The sequence below is a fragment of the Bubalus bubalis genome, chromosome 3 (genome assembly GCF_019923935.1).
Source record: "Bubalus bubalis isolate 160015118507 breed Murrah chromosome 3, NDDB_SH_1, whole genome shotgun sequence".
In the NCBI taxonomy this organism is placed as follows: Eukaryota; Metazoa; Chordata; class Mammalia; order Artiodactyla; family Bovidae; genus Bubalus; species Bubalus bubalis.
The window spans coordinates 144,130,523-144,154,740 of record NC_059159.1 but is presented as its reverse complement, the minus strand read 5'-3'; the positions used below and the strand labels follow the sequence as shown (position 1 = coordinate 144,154,740).

Genomic DNA, 24,218 nt, shown 5'->3' with positions numbered 1-24,218 from the left:
CACAGAAGGCCCTCTCCATCACTGCTGGCAGTGCTACCTTCTGTTATTAGCAAATCAGCTTGCACCTTGGTCTCTCAGTGTCCTATAGGGTTTCAGCTCATGAGCTCCATATATTCTTCATCCTGGACTCAGGCCAAAAGAATATGAGAACCAGGCTGAAGGACAATCTGAGGGAAAGAATCCATGCTGTACATCAAAGTGCACAAATCTTAAGTATGTATATGTGTGTGTTAGTCACTCAGTCGTGTTTGACTCTTTGTGACCCCATGGACTATAGCCCACCAGGCTCCTCTGTCCATGGTATTCTCCAGGAAAGAGTGCTTGAGTGGGTAGCCATTCCCTTCTTCAAATATTAAGTGTACAGTCCAATAAATTTTATGTATCAATAAATCTGTGGAAATACTGCCCAGATCAAAATACAGAATATTTTCAGCACTCCAGAGACGATTTTCTCATGCTTCCTCTTATTTCAAACCTCCCCACAACCAAAGGTAATTATGATATTGATTTCTATCATGTTCTTAAACTTGATATAAATGGAATAATAAAATATATATTCTCTTGTGTCTTTTTAAAATTTATTTTTTATTGAAGGATAATTGCTTTATAGAATTTTGCTGTTTTCTGTCAAACCTCAACATGAACCAGCCATAGGTATACATATATCCCCTCCCTTTTGAACCTCCCTCCCATCTCCCTCCCCATCCCACCCCTCCACATTGATACAGAGCCCCTGTTTTGAGTTTCCTGAGCCATACAGCAAATTCCCATTGGCTATCTGTTTTACATATGGTAATGTAAGTTTCCATGTTACTCTTTCAATACATCTCGCCCTCTCCTCCCCTCTCCCCATGTCCATAAGTCTATTCTCTGTCTGTTTCTCCATTCTTGCCCTGTAAATAAATTATTCAGCACCATTTTTCTAGATTCCATATATATGTGTTAGAATATGGTATTTATCTTTCTCTTCCTGACTCACTGTACTCTGTATAATAGGTTCTAGATTCATCCACCTCATTAGAACTGACTCATGTGTTCTTTTTATGACTGAGTAATATTCCATTTTGTATATATACCACAACTTCTTTATCCATTCATCTGTTGATGGAAACCTAGGTTGCTTCCGTGTTCTAGGTATTGTAAATTGTGCTGCAATGAACAATGGGATACATGTGTCTCTTTCAATTTGGTTTCCTCAGCGTACATGCCTAGGAGTGGGATTGCTGGGTAATATGGTGATTTTATTCCTAGGTTTTTAAGGTATCTCCATACCATCTTCCATAGTGGCTGTATCAATTTACATTCCCACCAGCCATGCAAGAGTGTTTCCTTTTCTCCACACCCTTTCCAGCATTTTTTGATTGCAGACTTTTTGATGAGGGCCATTCTGACTGGTGTGAGGTGATATCTTATTGTAGTTTTGATTTGCATTTCTCTAATAATGAGCAATATTGAGCATCTTTTCATGTGTTTGTTAGCCATCCATATGTCTTCTTTGGAGAAATGTCTGTTTAGGTCTTTTTCCCACTTTTTGAAAGGGTTGTTTGTTTTTGAGTTCATATGAGTTGAGTATTGAGTTGTATGAGCTGCTTTTATATTTTGGAAATTAATCCTTTGTCAGTTGTTTCATTTGCTATTAATTTCTCCCACTCTGAGGGTTGTCTTTTCACCTTGCTTATTGTTTCCTTTGCTGTGTAAAAGCTTTTAAGTTTAATCAGGTACCACTTGTTTACTTTTGTTTTTTTTTTCCGTTACTCTAGGAGGTGGGTCATAGAGGATCTTGCTTTGACTTGTGCCATTGAGTGTTCTGCTTATGTTTTCCTTTAAGAGTTTTATACTTTCTGGTCTTACATTTAGGTCTTTAATCCATTTTGAGTTTATCTTTGTGTATGATGTTAGGAAATGTTCTAATTTCATTCTTTTACACGTAGCTGTCCAGTTTTCCCAGCAACATTTACTGAAGGGGCTGTCTTTGCCTCATTGTATATTCTTGCCTCCTTTGTCAAAAATAAGATACCCATAGGTGCATGGTTTTGTTTCTGGGCTTTCTATCTTGTTCCATTTGTCTATATTTCTGTTTTTGTGCCTATACCATACTGTCTTGATGACTGTAGCTTTGTAGTATAGCCTGAAGTCAAGAAGCTTGATTCCTCCAGCTCCATTCTTTCTCAAGACTGCTTTGGCTATTTGGAGTCTTTTGTGTTTCCATATGAATTGTGAAATTTTTTGTTCTAGTTCTGTGAAAAGTGCCATTGGTAATTTGATAGGGATTGCATTAAATCTTTGCATTTGGTAGCATACTCATTTCACAATATTGATTCTTCCTACCCAGGAACTGGAATATCTCTCATCTGCTTATGTCATCTTTGATTTCTTTCATTAGTGTCTTATAATTTTCTCTGTATAGTTCTTTCATCACTTTAGGTAAGTTTATTCCTAGATATTAATTATTTTTATTGCAATGGTGAATGGGATTGATTCCTTAATTGCTCTTTCTGATTTTTCATTGTTAGTATATAGAAATGCAAGTGATTTCTGTGTATTGATTTTGTATCCTGCAACTTTGCTAAATTCACTGATTAGCTCTAGTAATTGTATGATACTATCTTTAGGGTTTTCTATGTACAGTATCATGTCACCTGCAAACAGTGAGAGCTTTACTTCTTTTTTTCCAATCTGGATTCCTTTTATTTCTTTTTCTTCTCTGATTGCTGTAGCTAGGACTTCCAGAACTATGTTGAATAATAATGGTGAAAGTGGACACCCTTGTCTTGTTCCTGATCTTAGGGGGAATGCTTTCAGTTTTTCACCATTGAGAATAATGTTTGCTATAAGCTTACCATATATGACCTTTAGTATGTTGAGGTAGGTTCCTTCTATGCCCATTTTTGAAGAGTTTTAATCATAAATAGGTGTTGAATTTTGTTAAGGCTTTTTCTGCATCTGTTGATGATCATATGGTTTTTATCTTTCAATTTGTTACTTTGGTGTATCACATTGATTGATTTCCATATATTGAAGAATCCTTGCATCCCTGGAATAAACCCAAATTGATCATGGTGTATGAGCTTTTTGATGTGTTGCTGAATTCTGTTTTCTAAAATTTTGTTGAGGATTTTTGCATCTATGTTCATCAGTGATATTGGCCTGTAGTTTTCTTTTTTTGTGTTGTCTTTGTCTGGTTTTGGTATCAGGGTGATGGTGGCCTCGTAGAATGAATTTGGAAGTGTTTTTTCCTCTGCAGTTTTTTGAAAGAGTTTTATAAGGCTAGGCATTCATGAAAGTCAGGAAAGTGAAGTCACTCAGTCATGTCCAACTCTTTGTGACCCCATGAGCTGTAGCCTACCAGGCTCCTCAGTCCATGGAATTTTCCAGGCAAGAGTACTGGAGTGGGTTGCCACTTCCTTCTCAAGGGGATCTTCCCAACCCAGGGATTGAACCCAGTCTCCCGCATTGCAGGCAGATGCTTTACCGTCTGAGCCACCAGGGAAAGCTAGGCATTAGCTCTTCTCTAAATGTTTGATAGAATTCTCCTGTGAAGCCATCGGGTCCTGGGCTTTTGTTTTTGGGGGAGATTTTTGATCACAGCTTCAATTTCAGTGCTTGTAGTTGGGTTGTTCATTATTTCTATTTCTTCCTGGTTCAATCTTGGAAGACTGAACTTTTCAAAGGATCTATCCGTTTCTTCCAGGTTGTCTATTTTATTGCCATGTAGTTGTCCACAATAGTCTCTAAAGGTCCTTTGTATTTCTGCATTGTCTGTTGTAACCTCTCCTTTTTCATTACTAATTTTGCTGATTTGATTTTTCTCTCTTTTTTTCTTGATGAGTCTGGCTAAGGGTTTGTTAATTTTGTTTATCTTCTCAAAGAACCAGCTTTTAGTTTTATTAATCTTTACTATTGTTTCTTTCATTTATTTCTGATTGGATCTTTATAATTTCTTTCCTTCTACTAATCTTGGGAGTTTTCTCTTCTTCTTTTCCAGTTGCTTTAGGTGTAAAGTTAGGTTGTCTATTTGATGTTTTTCTTGTTTCTTAAGATAGGATTGTGTTGCTGTAAACTTCCCTCTTAGAACTGCTTTTGCTGCATCCCATAGGTTTTGAGTTGCCATGTTTTCATTGTCATTTGTTTCTAGAAATCTTTCGATTTCCCTTTTGATTTTTTCAGTAACCTGTTGGTTATTTAGAAACGTGTTGTTTAAATCTCCATGTGTTTGTGTTTCTTACAGTTTTTTTTCCCTTGTAATTGATATCTAGTCTCATAGTGTTGTGGTTGGAGAAGATGCTTGGTACAATTTCAATTTTTAAAAATTTACTGAGGTTTGATTTGTGACCTAAGATGTGGTCTATCCTGGAGAATGTTCCATGTGCACTTGGGAAGAAGGTGTATTCTTCTGCATTTGGATGAAATGTCCTGAAGATATCAATGAGATCCATCTTATCTAATGTATCATTTAAGACTTGTGTTTCCTTATTAATTTTCTGTTTTGATGGTCTGTCCTTTGGTGTGAATGGGGTGTTAAATTCTCCTACTATTATTGTGTTACTGTCAATTTCTCCTTTTATGTCTGTTAGTGTTTGTCTTATGTATTGAGGTGTTCCTATGTTGGGTGCAGAGATATTTACAATTGTTATGTCTTCCTCTTGGATTGATCCTTTGATCATTATGTAGTGTCCTTCCTTATCTCTTGTGATTTTTTTTATTTTAAGGTCTATTTTGTCTGATATGAGGATTGCTACTCCAGCTTTCTTTTGCTTCTCGTTTTCATGGAATATATTTTTCCATCCTCTGACTTCCAGTCTATATGTGTCTTGAGGTCTGAAGTCGGTTTCTTGTAGACAGCATGTATATGGGTCTTGTTTTTGTATCCATTCAGCCAGTCTGTATCTTTTTGTTGAAGCATTTAATCCATTTATATTTAAAGTAATTATTGATATAGATGTTCCTATTGCCATTTCCTAATTGTTTGGGGTTGATTTTGTAGATCTTTTTTCTTCTCTTGTATTTCTTGACTACATAAGTCCATTTTACATTTGTTGTAAAACTGGTTTAGTGGTACTGAATTCTCTTAACTTTTGCTTGTCTGAAAAGCTTTTTATTTCACCATCAATTTTGAATGAGATCCTTTCTCAGTACAGTAATCTTGGTTGTAGATTTTTCCCTTTCAGTTCTTTAAATATATCCTGACATTCCTTTCTGACCTGCAGAGTTTCTGCTGAAAGATCAACTGTTAAGCATATGGGGTTTCCCTTGTATGTTATTTGTTGCTTCTCCCTTGCTGCTTTTAATGTTCTTTCTTTGTGTTTAGTCTTTGTTAGTTTGATTAGTGTGTGTCTTGGCATGTTTCTCCTTTTATTTATCCTGTATGGGACTCTTTGTGCCTCTTGAACTTGATTGGCTATTTCCTTTTCCATGTTGGGGAAATTTTCAACTATAATCTCTTCAAAAATTTTCTCATACCCTTTCTTTTTCTCTTCTTCTTCTGGGACCCCTATAATTCAAATGTTGGTTCATCTGATATTATCCCAAAGGTCTCTGAGACTGTCCTCAGCTCTTTTCATTCTTTTTACTTTATTCTGCTCTTCAGAAGTTATTTCCACCATTTTATCTTCAAGCTCACTGATTTGTTCTTTTGCTTCAGGTATTCTGCTATTGATTCCTTCTAGAGTATTTTTAATTTCAGTAACTGTGTTGTTTATCTCTGTATGCTTATTCTTCAATTCTTCTAGGTCTTTGTTAATTGATTCTTGCATTTTCTCCATTTTGTTTTCAAGATTTTTGATCATCTTTACTATCATTATTCTGAAATCTTTTTCAGGTATTTTTCCTATTTCCTCTTTATTTATTTGGACTTCTCACTTTATAGTTTGTTCCTTTATTTGTGCAGTATTTCTCTGCCTTTTTCTTTCTTTCTTTCTTTTTTTTTTTTTTTTTTTTTTGAGTTATTGTGTTTGAGGTCTCTTTTTCCCAGGCTTCAAGGAAAGTTGAATTCTTTCCTTGAAGAAGGTTGAATTCTTTCTTCCTTTTGGTTTCTGCCCTCGTAAGTTTGGTTTAGTGGTTTGTGTGAGCTTCATATAGGGTGAAATTTGTGCTGAGTTTTTGTTTGTTTGTTTTTCCTCTGATGTGCAAGGCTGAGTGAGGTGGTACTCCTGTCTGCTAATGATTGTATTTTTGTTTTGTTTGTTGTTTAGATGAGGCATCCTGCACAGCATGCTACTGGTGGTTGGGTGATGCCGGGTCTTGTATTCAAGTGGTTTCCTTTGTGTGAGTTCTTACTATATGATATTCCCTAGGGTTAGTTCTCTGGTAGTCTAGGGTCTTGGAGTCACTGCTCCCACTCCAAAGGCACAGGGTTTGATCTCTGGTCAGGGGCAAAGATTCCAAAAGTGGTTTGTTATGCCATTAAGAGAGAGTAAACAAATATCCAAAAATGAGAAACGAAAGATGAACCCTAGGCAAATGACAGTTACAAAATCAGGCAAAATGGAACATACACATATACACCTGTGAGCAAAGTGGAAACAGTCCAACAAAAATAAAGTCCAGTAGATTGATCTGGTGAACAAAAGAAATAAAAAATTATATTTACCAGTTAAGAACAAAACTAACTTAAGCAAAGTTAACATAAGTTCAAAGATTTTTTAATTTAAGTTCAAATTTTTTGAAGAAGGTAGGGAAAACCACTAGACTATTCAGGTATGACCTAAATCAAATACCTTATGATTATACAGTGGAAGTGAGAAATAGATTTAAGGGACTAGAACTGATAGAGTGCCTGATGAACTATGGACAGAGGTTTGTGACATTGTACAGGAAACAGGGATCAAGACCATCCCCATAGAAAAGAAATGCAAGAAAGCAAAATGGCTGTCTGGGGAGGCCTTACAAATAGCTGTGAAAAGAAGAGAAGCAAAAAGCAAAGGAGAAAAGGAAAGATATAAACATCTGAATGCAGAGTTCCAAAGAATAGCAAGGAGAGATAAGAAAGCCTTCCTCAGCAATCAATGCAAAGAAATAGAGGAAAACAACAGAATGGGGAAGACTAGAGATCTCTTCAAGAAAATTAGAGATACCAAGGGAGCATTTCATGCAAAGATGGGCTCGATAAAGGACAGAAATGGTGTGAACCTAACAGAAGCAGAAGAGATTAAGAGGTGGCAAGAATACACAGAAGAACTGTATAAAAAAGATCTTCACGACCAAGATAATCACAATGGGTGTGATCCCTCACCTAGAGCCAGACATCCTGGAATGCGAAGTCAAGTAGGCCTTAGGAAGCATCACTATGAACAAAGCTAGTGGAGGTGATGGAATTCCAGTTAAGCCATTTCAAATCCTGAAAGATGATGCTGTGAAAGTGTTCCACTCAATATGCCAGCAAATTTGGAAAACTCAGCAGTGGCCACAGGATTGAAAAAGGTCAGTTTTCATTCCAATCCCAAAGAAAGGCAAATGCCAAAGAATCCTCAAACTACTGAGCAATTGCACTCATCTCACACACTAGTAAAGTAATGCTCAAAATTCTCCAAGCCAGGCTTCAGCAATACGTGAACCGTGAACTTCCTGATGTTCAAGCTGGTTTTAGAAAAGGCAGAGGAACTAGAGATCAAATTGCAAACATCTGCTGGATCATCAAAAAAGCAAGAGAGTTCCAGAAAAACATCTGTTTCTGCTTTATTGACTATGCCAAAGCCTTTGACTGTGTGGATCACAATAAACTGTGGAAAATTCTGAAAGAGATGGGAATACCAGACCACCTGACCTGTCTCTTGAGAAACCTGTATACAGGTCAGGAAGCAACAGTTAAAACTGGACATGGAACAACAGACTGGTTCCAAATAGGAAAAGGAGTACGTCAAGGCTGTATATTGTCACCCTGCTTATTTAACTTCTATGCAGAGTACATCATGATAAACGCTGGGCTGGAAGAAGCACAAGCTATAATCAAGATTGCCGGGAGAAATATCAATAACCTCATATATGCAGATGACACCACCCTCATGGCAGAAAGTGAAGAGGAACTAAAAAGCCTCTTGATGAAAGTGACAGAGGAGAGTGAAAAAGTTGGCTTAAAGCTCAACATTCAGAAAACGAAGATCATGGCATCTGGTCTCATCACTTCATGGGAAATAGATGGGGAAACAGTGGAAACAGTGTCAGACTTTATTTTGGGGGGCTCCAAAATCACTGCAGATGGTGATTGCAGCCATGAAATTAAAAGACGCTTAGTCCTTGGAAGGAAAGTTATGACCAACCTATATAGCATATTGAAAAGCAGAGATATTACTTTGCCAAGAAAGGTCCGTCTAGTCAAGGCTATGGTTTTTCCAGTAGTCATGTATGGATGTGAGAGTTGACTGTGAAGAAAGCTGAGTGCTTAAGAATTGACGCTTTTGAACTGTGGTGTTGGAGAAGACTCTTGAGAGTCCCTTGGATTGCAAGGAGATCCAACCAGTCCATTCTAAAGGAGATCAGTCCTGGGTGTTCTTTGGAGGGAATGATGCTAAAGCTGAAACTCCAATACTTTGGCCACCTCATGCGAAGAGTTGACTCATTGGAAAAGACTCTGATGCTGAGAGGGGTTGGGGGCAGAAGGAGAAGGGGACAACAGAGGATGAGATTGCTGGATGGCATCACCGACTCGAAGGACGTGAGTTTTAATGAACTCCGGGAGTTGGTGATGGACAGGAAGGCCTCGCGTGCTGCAATTCATGGGGTCACAAGGAGTTGGACACAACTGAGCGACTGAACTGGACTGAACTGAAGCACAAACTAGAAAACAAAACTAAAGCAAGATACCAAGTGGGGAATAAAGCACTGAAAACAAAACCTACAAATATGTTGAGAGGAAAGGAAAAAAAGAAAAGAAAGAAAGAATAGATATGCAAAGTTAAATAGAGGTAGATGAAGAAGATTTATATGCATTAAAGATTAACTGCAAGGGGAAAAGAACAGTAGGAAGGGCAAACAAAGGAATAATGTAGAAAAAAGATAATAGGTTAAAAAAAATTAAAAATTATAAAAAAGGGAAAAGAGAAAAAAATTAAAGAAGAAAGAAGAAAGGGGGAAAAAAGGAAAACTCCACAGAACTGCAAAAGCCCAATGTAGAGGCCGAAGTTTATAACAACAATAGAAAGTGTGACTGAATATATACATACACTTATACACCCATAAGCAAAATCAAAACAGTCCAACAAAAATTAAGTACAATAGATTAACCCAGCGAACAAAGGAAACCAAATTTATATCTACCAGAAAAAAAACTAATTAAAGCACAAACTGGAAAACAATACTAGAGCAAGGTTCCAATTGGGGAATAAAGTAATGAAAACAAAACTAACAAATATGTTGAGAGGAAAGAAGAGAAAGAAAAGAAAGAAAGAATAGATATGCAAAGTTAAATGGAGGTAGATAAAGAAGATTTATATATGTTAAAGATTAACTGCAAGGGGAAAAGAATAGGAAAAGCAAACAAAGGAATAAATATAGAAAAAATAATAACAGGTTAAAAAAAATTTTAATGAAAAAAAGTATATAAAAAAGAGGAAAACTCCACAGAACTGCAATAGCCCAACGTAGAGGCAGAGGTTTATGACAACAATAAAAAATGTGAGGATAAAGGATTAAAAAAAAGCTCAAAAGCTTAATTGGATTTCTTAGTGCCTATAAAATCAACAACTACAAGAGGGGGGTGGGGAAGGGAAAAAAAGAAAAAAATCCAAAAGAATCTACAGAACAAGTCAAAAAAATAAGAATAATAATTGTTTTTCTTGAGTCATTGCTGTCAGAGTCCTTTCCCACACTGGGAATCACAGTCCACCTTACCTCCCTAGGATGCCTTCCAATGCTGTACTGATCTCTGGACCTGCTGTGGGGGCTGCTCAGATTCTAATCTGGTCCTACTCCTGTGTGTTCTTGTCTCCAATGCCCACAACCTATTGGTGCTAGTGCGTTTTCTTTTGTGGGAGCTCTCAATGGCCTTTTATATATTCCATAGACACAGAGTCTGCTTAGTTGCTCGTGTAAATTTAATCTGCAGCTTGTACAGGTGGTGGGGAGTTTTGGGGTCTTTCTCCTTAGGCACACCGCCCCTGGGTTTCAATTGTGGTTTTATTTCCACCTCTACATGTGGGTCATCCACTGGGGTTTAGCTCCTGAGGCTGTCCTGGAGGGCTTGGGTTTGCCCCTGTGAGGGCCAGGTGTGGAAGCGGTGCAGCTGCTTGCGTCACTGGGGTTCTGGCAGCACCAGGTACTCAGTGGGGTTGGCGGCTAGGGTAGTAGGAAATATAGTGCTCTAGACGGGTATGGCAACCAGTATTGGCCAATACACTCCAGTATTCTTGCCTGGAGAACCCCCTCTCTGACAGAGAAGCCTGGCGGGCCACAGTCCACAGGGTTGCAAAGAGTTGGACAGGGCCGAAGTGACCCTGCGCACATAAACAGACTTTTTTTTTTGCCTGTTGCAGCTCTGCCCCAGTGAGAGTTGAGCGTGAAGGTGGCACAGCTGCTTGACTTGCGGATATCCTGGCAGTGCCGAGTGTTCAGGGACACAGGCTGGCTCCACAGCAGGAGTTATGGCCCTATCAGAATTTTTTTTGAGCCTCTTGGAGCTGGCGATCAGAAGGCCTCTTTGGCCAGTCTTTCTCCATGGCTCCGCCCATTCAGGCACCTCTCTTACGTCTTTTATGTGAGACTCATAGATTCTGTTGCATGCAGCTAAGGTTTGTTCTTTTTCATTGTCACATAGTATTGCATTGTGGGCAGTTGCCACCACTTATGTTTCTATTCTGCTGCTTTGAATGTTATAACATATGTTTTTTGATGTGCATATGTGTGTTATTTGTTTTGTTTTATTACACTTTATTTTTCATAGCAGCTTTAGATTCACAGTAAAATCGAGCAGAAGGTATAGAGAATTCCCAAATACCTCCTGTCTACATCCCCCCTACCTGGCAATATGCATAGCCTTTCCACTATCAACATCTTCGCCTGGGGTTGTACATTTGTTACAATCCATGAACCTATACTGACACATCATTATCACCCCAAGTCCATAGTTTACACTAAGGTTTACTCTCGGTGTTGTACATTCTATGGATTTTAATGTGTGTATAACGGCATGCATCTACCATTGCAATGGCATACAGAATAGTTCCACTGTCCTGAAAATCCTTTATGTCTGCTTATTCCTCTCCTTCCTCCCTAATACCTAGCAACCACTGATGATTCTATTATCTTCTTACTTTTGCCTTTTCCAGAATGTCATATGATTGGAATTATACAGTATATAACCTTTGCATTTATTTCCTCCATATTTTTTCATGGCTTGGTGGCTGTTTTCTTTTTAGCACTGAATAATATCCCATTGTCTGGAAGTACCACAGTTTATTTATCCATTGACCTACTGAAAGACATCTTGGTTACTGCTGATTTTGGGGAATTATGGGCAGAGTTGCTATAAACATCCTTGTGCAGGTTTTTGTGTGGAGATAGATTTTCAACTTCTTTGGGTACATACTGAGTACAATAGCTGGATTATTTGCTAAGAGTATATTTAGTTTTGTAAGAGTTTACCAATTATCTTCCAAAATAACTGTACCATTCCTACCAGCAATGAATGAGAGTTCCTATTGCCTTACATCCTCACCAACATTTGGTTCTGTCAGTGTTAGGAATATGGGTCATTCTAATAGATGTGTAGTGGTATATCATTGTTGTCTTATTTTGCATTTTCCTAATGGCTTATGGTGTGGACTACCTTTTCATATGCTTATTTGTCATCTGTATATCTTTGGCTTCTCCGGTGATGCTAGTGGTAGAGAATCCACCTGTCAATGCAGGAGATGTGGGTTCAGTCCCTGGGTTGGAAAGATCACCTGGAGTAGGAAAAGGCAACCCACTCCAGTATTCTTGCCTGAAAAATTCCATGGACAGAGGAGCGTGGTGAGTTACAGTCTGTTGGGCCAAAAAGAGTCAGACACGACTAAAAGACTGAACACACACACACATATCTTCTTTGGTAAACTGGCTATTCAGATCTTGGGCCCATTTTTTAACCTAGTTGCTTGTTTTTTCACTGTTACGTTTTGAGAGTTCTTTGTATATTTTGAATAACAGATGTTATCCAAATGTTATCAGATGCTTCCTTTGCAAATACTTTTTCAAAATCTATGCTTATCTCCTCCTTCTCTTAAGAGTGACTTTTGCAGAACAGAAGTTTCTAATTTTTATGAAATCCATCTTATCAATTCTTTCTCTGATGGATTGTGACTTTGGTGTTGTTTATGGGAGGTCATTGCAGAACTCAAGTTCACCTAGGTTTTCTACTGCTTTATCTTTTAGGAATTTTATATTTTTGCATTTTAAATTTAGTGCTATGATTCAGTTTGAGCTAATTTTTGTAAATGGTGTAAAGTCTGTGTCCTGATACATTTATTTTCATGTGGTACATGTTCTAGTACCACTGATTAAAAAGACTATATTTTCTCCATTGCATTGACTTTGCTCCTTTGTCAAAGATCAGCTGATTATATTTGTGTGGGACTATCTCGGGGGTTTCTGTTCTGTTCTATTAATCTATTTGTCTGTTATATTTGTCTTTTCACCAAAACCACACGTGATTACTATTGTTGTTCAGTCACTAAGTCGTGTCCAATTCTTTGCGACCCCATGGACTGCAGCACGCCAGTCTTCTCTGTCTTTCAGTATATCCCAGAGTTTGCTCAAACTCATGTCCATTGAGTCAGTGATGCCATACCACCATCTCATCCTGACACCCACTTCTCCTCCTACCTTCAATCTTTCCCAGCATCAAGTCTTTTCCAATGAGTCTATAGCTTTTAGTAAATTTTAAAGTCATGTAGGGTCAGTCCTGTAAATTTCTTCATCTTCAATATTGTGTTGGCTATTCTGGGTGCTTTGCCTCTAATAAAAGCTTTTAAATCCCTTTGTAGATATCCACAAAATAATTTTCTAAAACTTTGGTACTGAATCTATTGATTGAATTGGAAAGAGTTGACATCTTAATGATATTGAATCTTCCTATCCATAAACATGGAGGATCTCTCCATTTATTTAATTCATTGATTTCTTTCACTAGAGTTTTGTAGCTCTCCTCATATATATTTGGACATCTGTATGGTCTCCCTGGTGGCTCAGACAATAAAGAATCTGCCTGCAATGTGGGAGAACTGGATTCAATCCCTGGGTTGGGAAGATCCCCTGGAGGAGGGCATGGCAACCCATTCCAGTATTCTTGCCTGGAGAATCTCCATGGACAGAAGAGCCTGGTGGACTACAGTCCAAGGGATTGCAAAGAGTCAGACATGACTGAACAACTAAGCACACGCAGTACATTAGATTTATGCTTAAGTATTTTTTCTTAAGGGGCTTCCCAGGTTGCTCAGTGCTAAAGACTCTGCCTGCCAGCGCAGGAGACACCAGAGATATGGTTTGATCCCTGGGTCAGGAAGATCCTCTGGAGGAGGAAATGGCAACCTACCCCAGTATTCTTGCCTGGAGAATCCCCATGGACAAAGGAGCCTGGAGGGCTACAGTCCATAGTGTCACAAAGAGTTTGACATAACTGAGCTCATGACTCATGAACACATTTCTTCTTAAGAGTTCTAATTTAAATGATATTATGTTTTTAATTTCAAATTCTATTTGTTTATTGCTGGTGTATAGAAAAGTGGTTGACTTTATATTATCCTTGTAACTATCCTGCAACCTTGCTATAATTACTTATTAGTTGCTGGAGTATTTTTATCCATTCCCTCATATTTTCTATATAAATGATCTTGTCATCTGTAAATAAAGACAATTTGATTTCTTCCTTCCCAATCACAATACTTTATATTCCTTTTCTTTCTCATTGTATCAGCTGGTACTTCCAGAACAATGTTGAAAAGGAGTGGTGAAAGGAACTAATCTCAGCAGGAGTTTTTAGTTTTTTGCTGCTAAGTATGATGTTGCCTGGAGAAGGCAATGGCACCCCACTTCAGTACTCTTGCCTGGAGAATCCCATGGACAGAGGAGCCTGGTAGGCTGCAGTCCATGGGGTCGCTAGGAGTCGGACACGACTGAGCGACTTCACTTTCACTTTCACTTTCATGCATTGGAGAAGGAAATGGCAACCCACTCCAGTGTTCTTGCCTGGAGAATCCCAGGGACGGGGGAGGCTGGTGGGCTGCCGTCTATGGGGTCACACAGAGTCGGACATGACTGAAGCAACTTAGCAGCAGCAGCATGATGTTGCCTATAGACTTTTTTTAGATAATCTTTATCAAGTTGAGGAAGTTCCCCTCTATTCCTATAGTTTTCTGAGTTGTTTTTTTTTTTTAATCATGAATGGGTATTGGATTTTGTTAAATGTTTTTCTGTATTTAATGATATGATTATGTGATTTTTCTTCTTTACTCTGTTGATGTGATGGATTACATTAATCACTTTTTGAATGTTGGAACTTGAATACCTGGGATAAATCCCACTTAATTGTGGTATATAATTCTTTTCATTTATTGTTGTATTTGATTTGCTAATAATTTGTTGAGGATATTTGCATCTAGGTTTATAAGGGATGTTAGTCTGTAGTTTCCTTTTCTGGTAATGCCTTTTTATCTGCTTTTGGTGTTAGTGCAATACTAACCTCATAAAATAAGTTTGGGAGTAATTCCTCTGCTTCTACATTCTGGAAAAGATTGTAGAAAATTGATATTTTTTTTTCTCTTAAATCTTTAGTAGAATTTACCAGTGAGTCCATCTGGGCCTGGTGCTTCCAACTTGAAAGGTTATTATTAACTAAACTTATTTAATAAGCATAGACATATTTAGATAGTCTATTTCTCCTCTGTACATTTTGACAGATTGCATTTTCCAAGGAAATAGTTCATATCATTTAGGTTATCAAGTTTGTGAGCATTGAGTTGTTTATAATATTTATTATTCTTTAAATTTCCATGGAATCAGTAGTGCTGTCCTCTTTTCATTTCTGATATTAGTACTTTGTATTTCTGTCTTTTTTCTTAGTTAGCTCAAGTAGAAGCTTATTAAATTCACTAATATTTTCAAAAATACCAGATTCTGGTTTCATTGATTTTCTCTATTGATTTCCTACTTAAATTTTATTCATTTGTGCTCTAATTTTTATTTATTTTCTTCTGCTAATTTGGATTTAATTTGCTCTTCCTTTTCTAGTTTCTTATGATGGAAGTTTAAATTATTGACTTTAGATCTTTTCTAACATATGTATTCAATGCTATAAACTTCCTTCTAAACACTGCTTTTGTGAATCCCACAAAATTTGATAAGTTGTATTTTCATTTAGTTACAATTATTTTTAAATTTCTCCTGAGAGTTCTTCTTTGACCTGTGTTTTATGTAGTAATGTGTTGTTAAATTTCCAATTATTTGGGGATTTTCCATCTACCTTTCTATTATTGATTTCGAGTTTAATTCTATTGTGGTCTGAGAGCAGACATTATATGATTTCTCTTCTTTAAACTTGTTAAAGTGTCTGTTTATGTGCTATAATATCTGTTTTGGTCTGTTTTGGTGAATGTACCTTGTGAGCTGGAACATTTATTGTTGTTGGATGTGGTAGTTTATAGATGTTAGTTATGTTTGATGAGTGGTCGTACTGACTTAAGCTATGTCCTTTTTAATTTCCTGCCTGCTAGGTCTGTTGCTTTTTGTTAGAGTAATGTTGAATCTCTAAATATATAATAAAGGACTCACTGATTTCTTCTTGTATTTCTACCAGCTTTTGCATCCATGTATTTGCAGCTCTATTGTTAAGTACATACATGTGAAGGATTGTTGTAACTTCTTGAAGAGTTGACCCTTTATCATTATGGAGTGCTTCCCTTGTAGTACAATTGGTAAAGAATCTGCCTGCAATTCAGGAGACCTGGGTTTGATTCCTGGTTTGGGAAGATCCCCTGGAGAAGGAAATGGCAACTCACTCTAGTATTCTTGACTGGAGAATCCCATGGACAGAGGAGCCTGGCAGGCTACAGTCCATGGGGTCGCAAGAGTCAGACATGACTTAATGACTAAACCACCACCATTATGGAAAGCTCTTCTTAATTCCTGATTATTTTCTTTGCTTTAATATCTGTTCTGCCTGAAATTAATATAGCTACTCTTGCTTTCTTTAAATTACATAGCTCTTGCCTTACATAGCTCACAATACAGTGAAGTTTCTTCTAATTTGAAAGTCAGGTTCTGAGTAAATGTGTAATGTTATACATTGTATGTATAAGTGATGAGATATATGTATATCTTTGGAAATACCTTTAAATTTCCCAGTGAATGCATCTTTTATTAAACCCAACACAAATAGGCGAAGGCCTAGACAGTGATTTCTTCCTGGAAAGTTGGCATCATAATTTGTTGTAATATCTTTCAGTTCCATGAGGTTCAAATTCCCTTCTACCACCAGGAAGGGATGGTAAGTTCAGTAATAGTACAAATCCCCCTCAAAGACACAAGAGTAATTTCAAGTTAACTTTCAAACATTTATGTAAATAGCTGTATCCTTTTTCAGAAAATAATCCATAATATTCACTTATAAACAGAAACTTAAATTGCAACAGATGTTTTTCTTTTTGAAAATATTCTTGAATTCATAGGCAGACCTTTGCCTAAACTGATGAATTAGTTTGTTTGGGCCATATTTCACAAATCCTCTAATAAATCTCCCCTTTACACATATCAACCTTATTTTTTACATCTAAAGCATGTGGTTTAAATGTTTTAATCATTACTACTTTAATCAGCTAACATTTATTTCAGGGTTGGATGATGACCAGCCTTTGAAAGATATAGGTAACTATGGTATTAAGTCCAATTTGTCAGTTAAATAAGCCTGGCTATCTAAATAATAAGTAGAAATCAGTCTATGTCACTGAATTTTGAAATATTTGATGTAACTCCTCTTCCAGGGCTGAGTTAAAGATAAACTTCTATGTATTGCTACAAAGCTTGGACATACCTATCATTGCCATACTTACATGTGGCTGATTTAGCTTTACTATATACAAGTAGTCTTTTAAGATTTATTTATGACATGTTAGATTCTTTTTTCACTAATACATGAAAGCTAACTACCAAGTTAGCATGGTTTAAACCAGGCTTAAGTACAAAATTGTGCAAAGATTTTTAAAATTTTAGTCTTGTTAACTCACTACACTAAAGTTGAGCTGCATATTGCTGAACATAAACAAGTTTAAGATCAAGTTTGGTAAAAATCTTCTAAAGACTGTATGTCTTTTTTGAGTGTCTACTAGAAAGCTGTATTTCTAGAGCCCAATTAACTAAATGTCATGGATTTTTTCCTTATGATTAATTGTAATAGAGCAATGAGAGAAAATCAATGGATCACTTCCCGATCATAACAAGTATGGATTTAAGTTGGTAACATTAGCTCTCTCATTGTCTAGGATTCCTATTAAGATTATTGCAGTGAAATTAGAGATAAAGTGCTTTCTGTGTATTGGGAAGACTAGTTTATGACTGTTCCAATCTCAGGTTGGTTAAGTGTAAGATAATGGATAAAGCACAATTAGAAAGACTTTGCTTTAGAGTTCAGCTCAGTTCAGTCACTCAGTTGTGTCCAACTCTTTGCGACCCTGTGGACTGCAGCATGCTAGGCTTCCCTGTCCATCATCATCTCCCAGAGCTTGCTCAAATTCATGTCCATCAAGTTGGTGATGCCATCAAACTATCTCATTCTCTGTTATCTCCTCCTCCTGCCTTCAATCTTTCCCAGCATCTGGGTCTTTTCCAAAAGTCAGTTCTTCGCATCAGGTGGCTAAAGTATTGGAGTTTCAGCTTCAGCGTCAGTCCTTCCAATGAATATTCAGGACTGATCTCCTTTAGGATTGACTGGTTGGAACTCCTTGAGGTCCAAGGGACTCTCAAGAGTCTTCTCCAACACCACAGTTCAAAAGCATCACTTCTTCAGTGCTTAGTTTTCTTTATGGTCCAACTCTCATATCCATACATGACTACTGGAAAAATCATAGCTTTGACCAGATGGACCTTTGTTGGCAAAGGAAGGTCTCTGCTTTTTAATATGCTGTCTAGGTTGGTCATAGCTTTGCTTCCAAGGAGCAAGCATCTTTTAATTTCAGTCACCATCTGCAGTGATTTTGGAGCCCCCAAAAATAAAGTCTGACACTGTTTCCATTGTTTCCCCATCTATTTGCCATTAGGTGATGGGACCAGATGCCATGACCTTAGTTTTCTGAATGTTGAGCTTTAAGCCAACTTTTTCACTCTCCTCTTTCATTTTCATCAAGAGGCTCTTTAGTTCTTCTTTGCTTTCTGCCATAAGGGTGGTGTCATCTACGTATCTGAGGTTATTGATATTTCTCCTGGCAATCTTGATTCCAGCTTGTGCTTCATCCAGTCCAGCATTGCTCATGATACTCTGCATATAAGTTAAATAAGCAGGGTGACAATATACAGCCTTGATATACTCCTTTCCCTATTTGGAACCAGAACTATGAAGCTCTTAAAAAAACTAAGTGGAAAATTTCACAACATTGGATTTGGCGATGATTTCTTGGACATGACACCAAAAGCACAAGAAACAAAAGAAAAAGTAGACAATTGAGCTTCATGAAAATTTAACATGTTTGTGCATTGAATGATGGTTCAAGAGAGTAAAAAGATAACTTGCAGAATGGTAGAAAATGTATCTGATAAAATATTACTGATAAAAGATTATCATATGTCTGATAAAAGATTACTATCAAGAATATAGAGGAGAGTGGGGGGAGTAAACATTTTTTAACAAAGAATATATAGAGAACTCTTAAAATTCAACAGCAAAAAATTAACACCCCAATTCAAAAAATGAGCAAAGGATTTAAATAGATATTTCTCCAAAGGAGATATACAAAGGACCAATATGCACATTAAAAGAAGCTTATGTTACTGGTTACTAGGGAAATGCTTATCAAAATCACAGTGAAATACTGATTCACACCCACTAGGATGGCTACTAATTTTTTAAAAAATTATTAAATAGCAAGTATTAATAAGGATGTGGATAAATTAGAACCTGTGTACATTGCTGGTGAAAATGTAAAATGGTGCAACCACTGTAGAAAACAATCTGGCAGTTCTTCAAAGAGATATAGAATTACCATATGATCCTGCAATTCCACTTCTCAGTATATACTCACAAGAATTGAAAGCAGAGACCCATATACCATACACTAATGTTCACAGCAGCATTATCCACAATAGCCAAAAGATTAAAACCACCCAAATATCCATCAGTAGATAAATAGCTAAACAAAAGGTTTTCTATACATATAATGGAATATTATTCAGCTGTAAAAAGAATGAAGTTTAGATACATGGTCCAACCAACATAGATGAACTTTTAAAACATTATGATGGAGCATTTTAACAAAACGTGGTCCACTGGAAAAGGAAATGGCAAACCACTCCAGTATTCTTACTTCGAGAATTCCATGAACAGTAAAAAAGGCAAAAAGATATTATACTGGAAGATGAGCACCCCCAGGTCAGTAGGTGTCCTATATGCTACTGGGGAACAGCAGAGAAATAGCTCCAGAAAGAATGAAGAGACTGGGCCAAAGGAGAAACATCCCCTAGTTGTGTATGTGTCTGGTGGTGAAAGTAAAGTCCAATGCTGTAAAGAACACTATTGCATAGGAACCTGGAATGCTAGGCCCATGAATCAAGGTAACTTGGACATGGTCAAGCAGGAGATGGCAAGAGTGAACATCACCATTTTAGGAATTAATGAACTGAAATGAACGGGAATGGGTGAATTTAATTCAGATGACCATTATATCTACTACTGAGGGCAAGAATTCCTTAGAGTTTGTAACTTTCATAGTCAACAAAAGGGTCTAAAATGAAGTACTTGGGTGCAATCTCAAAAACAACTGAATGATCTTGGTTTATTTCCAAGGCAAACCACTAGGCCATTCAGGTATAACCTAAATCAAATTCTTTATGATTTTAGAGTGGTTCAGTTCAGTTCAGTTCAGTTCACTCGCTCAGTCATGTCCAACTCTTTGCGACACCATGAATCGCAGCACACCAGGTCTTCCTGTCCATCACCAACTTCCAGAGTTCACTCAAACTCATGTCCATTGAGTCGGTGATGCCATCCAGCCATCTCATCCTCTGTCATTCCCTTCTCCTCCTGCCCCCAATCCCTCCCAGCTTCAGAGTCTTTTCCAATGAGTCAACTCTTCGCATCAGGTGGCCAAAGTACTGGAGTTTCAGCTTTAGCGTCAGTCCTTCCAATGAACACCCAGGACTGATCTCCTTTAGAATGGACCAGTTGGATCTCCTTGCAGTCCAAGGGACTCTCAGGAGTCTTCTCCAACACCACAGTTCAAAAGCATCAATTCGGCGCTCAGCTTTCTTCACAGTCCAACTCTCACATCCATACATGACCCCAGGAAAAACCATAGCCTTGACTAGACGGACCTTTGTTGGCAAAGGAATGTCTCTGCTTTTGAATATGCTATCTAGGTTGGTCATAACTTTCCTTCCAGGGAGTAAGCGTCTTTTAATTTTGTGGCTGCAATCACCATCTGCAGTGATTTTGGAGCCCAGAAAAATAAAGTCTGACACTGTTTCCACTGTTTCCCATCTATTTCCCATGAAGTGATGGGACCAGATGCCCTGATCTTCGTTTTCTGAATGTTGAGCTTTAAGCCAATGTTTTCACTCTCCTCTTTCACTTTCATCAAGAGGCTTTTTAGTTCCTCTTCACTTTCTGCCATAAGGGTGGTGTCATCTGCATATCTGAGGTTATTGATATTTCTCCTGGCAATCTTGATTCCAGCTTGTGCTTCTTCCAGCCCAGCATTTCTCATGATGTACTCTGCATAGAAGTTAAATAAGCAGGGTGACAATATACAGCCTTGATGTACTCCTTTCCCTATTTGGAACCAGTCTGTTGTTCCATGTCCAGTTCTAACTGTTGCTTCCTGACCTGCATATAGGTTTCTCAAGAGGCAGGTCAGGTGGTCTGGTATTCCCATCTCTTTCAGAATTTTCCACAGTTTATTGTGAGTGGTAGTGACAAGTAAATTAAAGGGATTAGATCTGATAGAGTGCCTGAAGAACTATGGATGGAGGTTAGTGACATTGTACAGGAGGCAGAGATCAAAACCATCCCCAAGAAAAAAGAAATGCAAAAAGGCAAAATGGTTGTCTGAGGAGGCCTTACAAATAGCTGAGAAATGAAGAGAAGTAAAAGGCAAAGGAGAAAAGGAAAGGTATACCCATCTGATTGCAGAGTTTCAAACAATATCAAGGAGAGATAAGAAAGCCTTCCTACATGAACAATGCAAAGAAACAGAGGAAAACAATGGAATGGGAAAGACTAGAGATCCCATCAAGAAAATTAGAGATACCAAGGGAACATTTCATGTGAAATGGGCACAATAAAAGACAGAAACGTTAAGCACCTAACAGAAACAGAAGATATTAAGAAGAGGTGGCAAGAATACACAGAAGAACTATACAAAAAAGGTCTTAGTGACCTGGATAACCATGATAGTATAATCACTCACCTAGAGCCAGACATCCTGGAGTGCAAAGTTAAGTGGGCCTTAGGAAGCATCACTATAAACAAAGCTAGTTGAGGTGATGGAATTCTAGCTGAGTTATTTCAAATCCTAAAAGATGATGCTGTTAAACTACACACTCAATATGCCAGCAAATCTGGACAACTTATCCATGCCCATGGCTTCCCTTATGGCTCAACTGATAAAGAATCTGTGTGCAATGTGGGAGACCTGGGTTTGATCCCTGGGTTGGGAAGATCCCCTGGAGGAGGACATGGCAACCCACTCCAGTATTCTTGCCTGGGGAATCTCCATGGAATGCATAGTTCATGGGGTCGCAAAGAGTTGGATACAACTGAGCAACTTTCACTTCACTCTCCATGGCCACAGTACTGGAAAAGGTCAGGTTTTATTCCAATCCCAAAGAAGGGCAATGCCAAAGAAGTTTCAAACTACTGCACAATTGCACTCATTTCACATGCTAGCAAGGTCATTCTCAAAATCCTCCAAGCTAGGCTTCAACAATACATGAACCAAGAACTTCCACATGTACAAGCTGGATTTAGAAAAGGCAGAAGAACCAGAGATCAAATTGCCAACATTTGCTGGATCATAGTAAAAGCAAGAGGATTCTAGAAAAATATCAACTTGTGCTTCATTGACTACACTAAAGCCTTTGACTGTGTGGATCACAACAAACTATGGAAAATTCTTAAAGAGATGGGAATAACAGACCACCTTACTTACCTCCTGAGAAACCTGTATGCAGGCCAAGAAGCAACAGTTAGAACCAGACATGGAACAACGAACTGGTTCAAAATTGGGAAAGGAGTACTATAAGGCTGTATGTTGTCATCCTGCTTATTTAACTTCTATGCAGAGTACATCATTAGAAATACTGGGCTGGATGAATTACCAGCTAGAATCAAGATTTCTGGGAGAAATATCAACAAACTCAGATATGCAGATGATACCACTGTAAAGGTAGAAAATGAGGAGAAACTAAAGAACCTTTTGATGAGGGTGAAAGAGGAGTGAAAGAGCTGGTTTAAAATTCAATATTCAAAACACTAGTATCCTGGCATCTGGTCCCATCACTTCAAGGCAAATAGATGGAGAAAGAGTGGAAACAGTGACAAATTTTATTTTCTTGGCCTCCAAAATCACTGCAGACAGTTACTGCAGCCATGAAATTAAAAAAAAAAAAAACACTTTCTCCTTGGAAGAAAAGCTATGACAAGCCTAGGGAGCATATTAAAAAGCTGAGATATGACTTTGCCAACAAAGGTCTGCTTTTCCAGTAGTCATGTACAGGTGTGAGAGTTGGACCATAAAGAAGACTGACCACTAAAGAATTGATGGTTTTGAATTGTGGTGCTGGAGAAGACTCTTGAGAGTCCTTGGACAGTAAGGAGGTCAAACCAGTCAACCCTAAAGCAAATCAACTCTGAATATTCATTGGAAGGACTGATGCTGAAGCTGAAACTCCAATACTTTGGCCACCTGATGCCAAGAGCTGACTCACTGGAAAAGACACTGATGCTGGGAGAGATTGAGAACAGGAGGAGAAGGGAGCAACAGAGGATTAGATGGTTGGATGACGTCACTAACTCAATGCATTTGAGTTTGAGCAAACTCCAGGAGTTACTGAAGGACAGGGAAGCCTAGTGAGCTGTAGTCCCTGGTGGTCACAAAGAGTCAGTAAGGACTTAGTGACTGAACAACAAAGTGAAATAAGCCAGACACAGAAAAGACAAATACTATTGTGAGGTAGGCAAATTCATAGAGAGAGAAAGTGGTATAGCAAGACTGGGGAGTAGGGTGGAGGAAATGGCGAGTTGGTATTTAATGAGTCTAGAGGTTTTTTTTTTTTAATGATTGAAGAAGTTCTCGAAATAGATATTGGTGATGGTTACAAAACCATATTAATGTGCTTAACACTATTTAACTGAACACCATACAAATGGTTTAAAACGTGTATTATCTCAGGTATATTTTGTCACACACACACAAATACCCCACAGATTCCTGGGTCCTATCCCCAGAATCTCTGACTCTATAGATCTGGATTGAAACCAGAGAATTTACATTTCTAACAAGTTCCCCAGTGATGCTCTTGCTGCTGGCCTAGAAACTACACTTAAAGAAACCTCTCCTTTAAAGACTAGTTTTTCCCATGCAAAAAGAGAAGTTCAAAAGAAGATTTTTTAAAAGTTGCATAATTCTCACTCAACTTTTTTTTTTTTTTAATCCAACCACTGTGGAGAACATTGGGAGGTTCCTTAAAAAACTAAAAATAAAACTACCATATGACCCAGCAATCCCACTACTGGGCATATACCCTGAGAAAACCACAATTCAAAAAGACATATGGCAAAACCAATACAATATTGTAAAGTAAAAAAAAAAAAAAAAAAGACATATGTACCCCAATGTTCACTGCAGCACTAACCATAGAAAGAAATGAAACTGGGCCATTTGTAGTGATGTGGATGAACCTAGAATCTATCATACAGAGTGAAATAAGTCAGAAAGAGAAAAACAAATTACGAATATTAACATATATATATGGAATCTAGAAAAATGGTACTAGTGAACCTATTTACAGGGCAGAACTAGAGACAGAGGTAGAGAATGGACTTGTGGGCA

General features: G+C 37.7%; 1 long non-coding RNA gene across 1 annotated transcript in view; it reads left to right on the top strand.

Annotated features, from left to right (window-relative positions):
* LOC123332917 overlaps positions 1-24,218 on the top strand; it is an 87,856-nt gene that overhangs the window by 17,848 nt on the left and 45,790 nt on the right. The gene's annotated exons all lie outside the window — the stretch shown is intronic.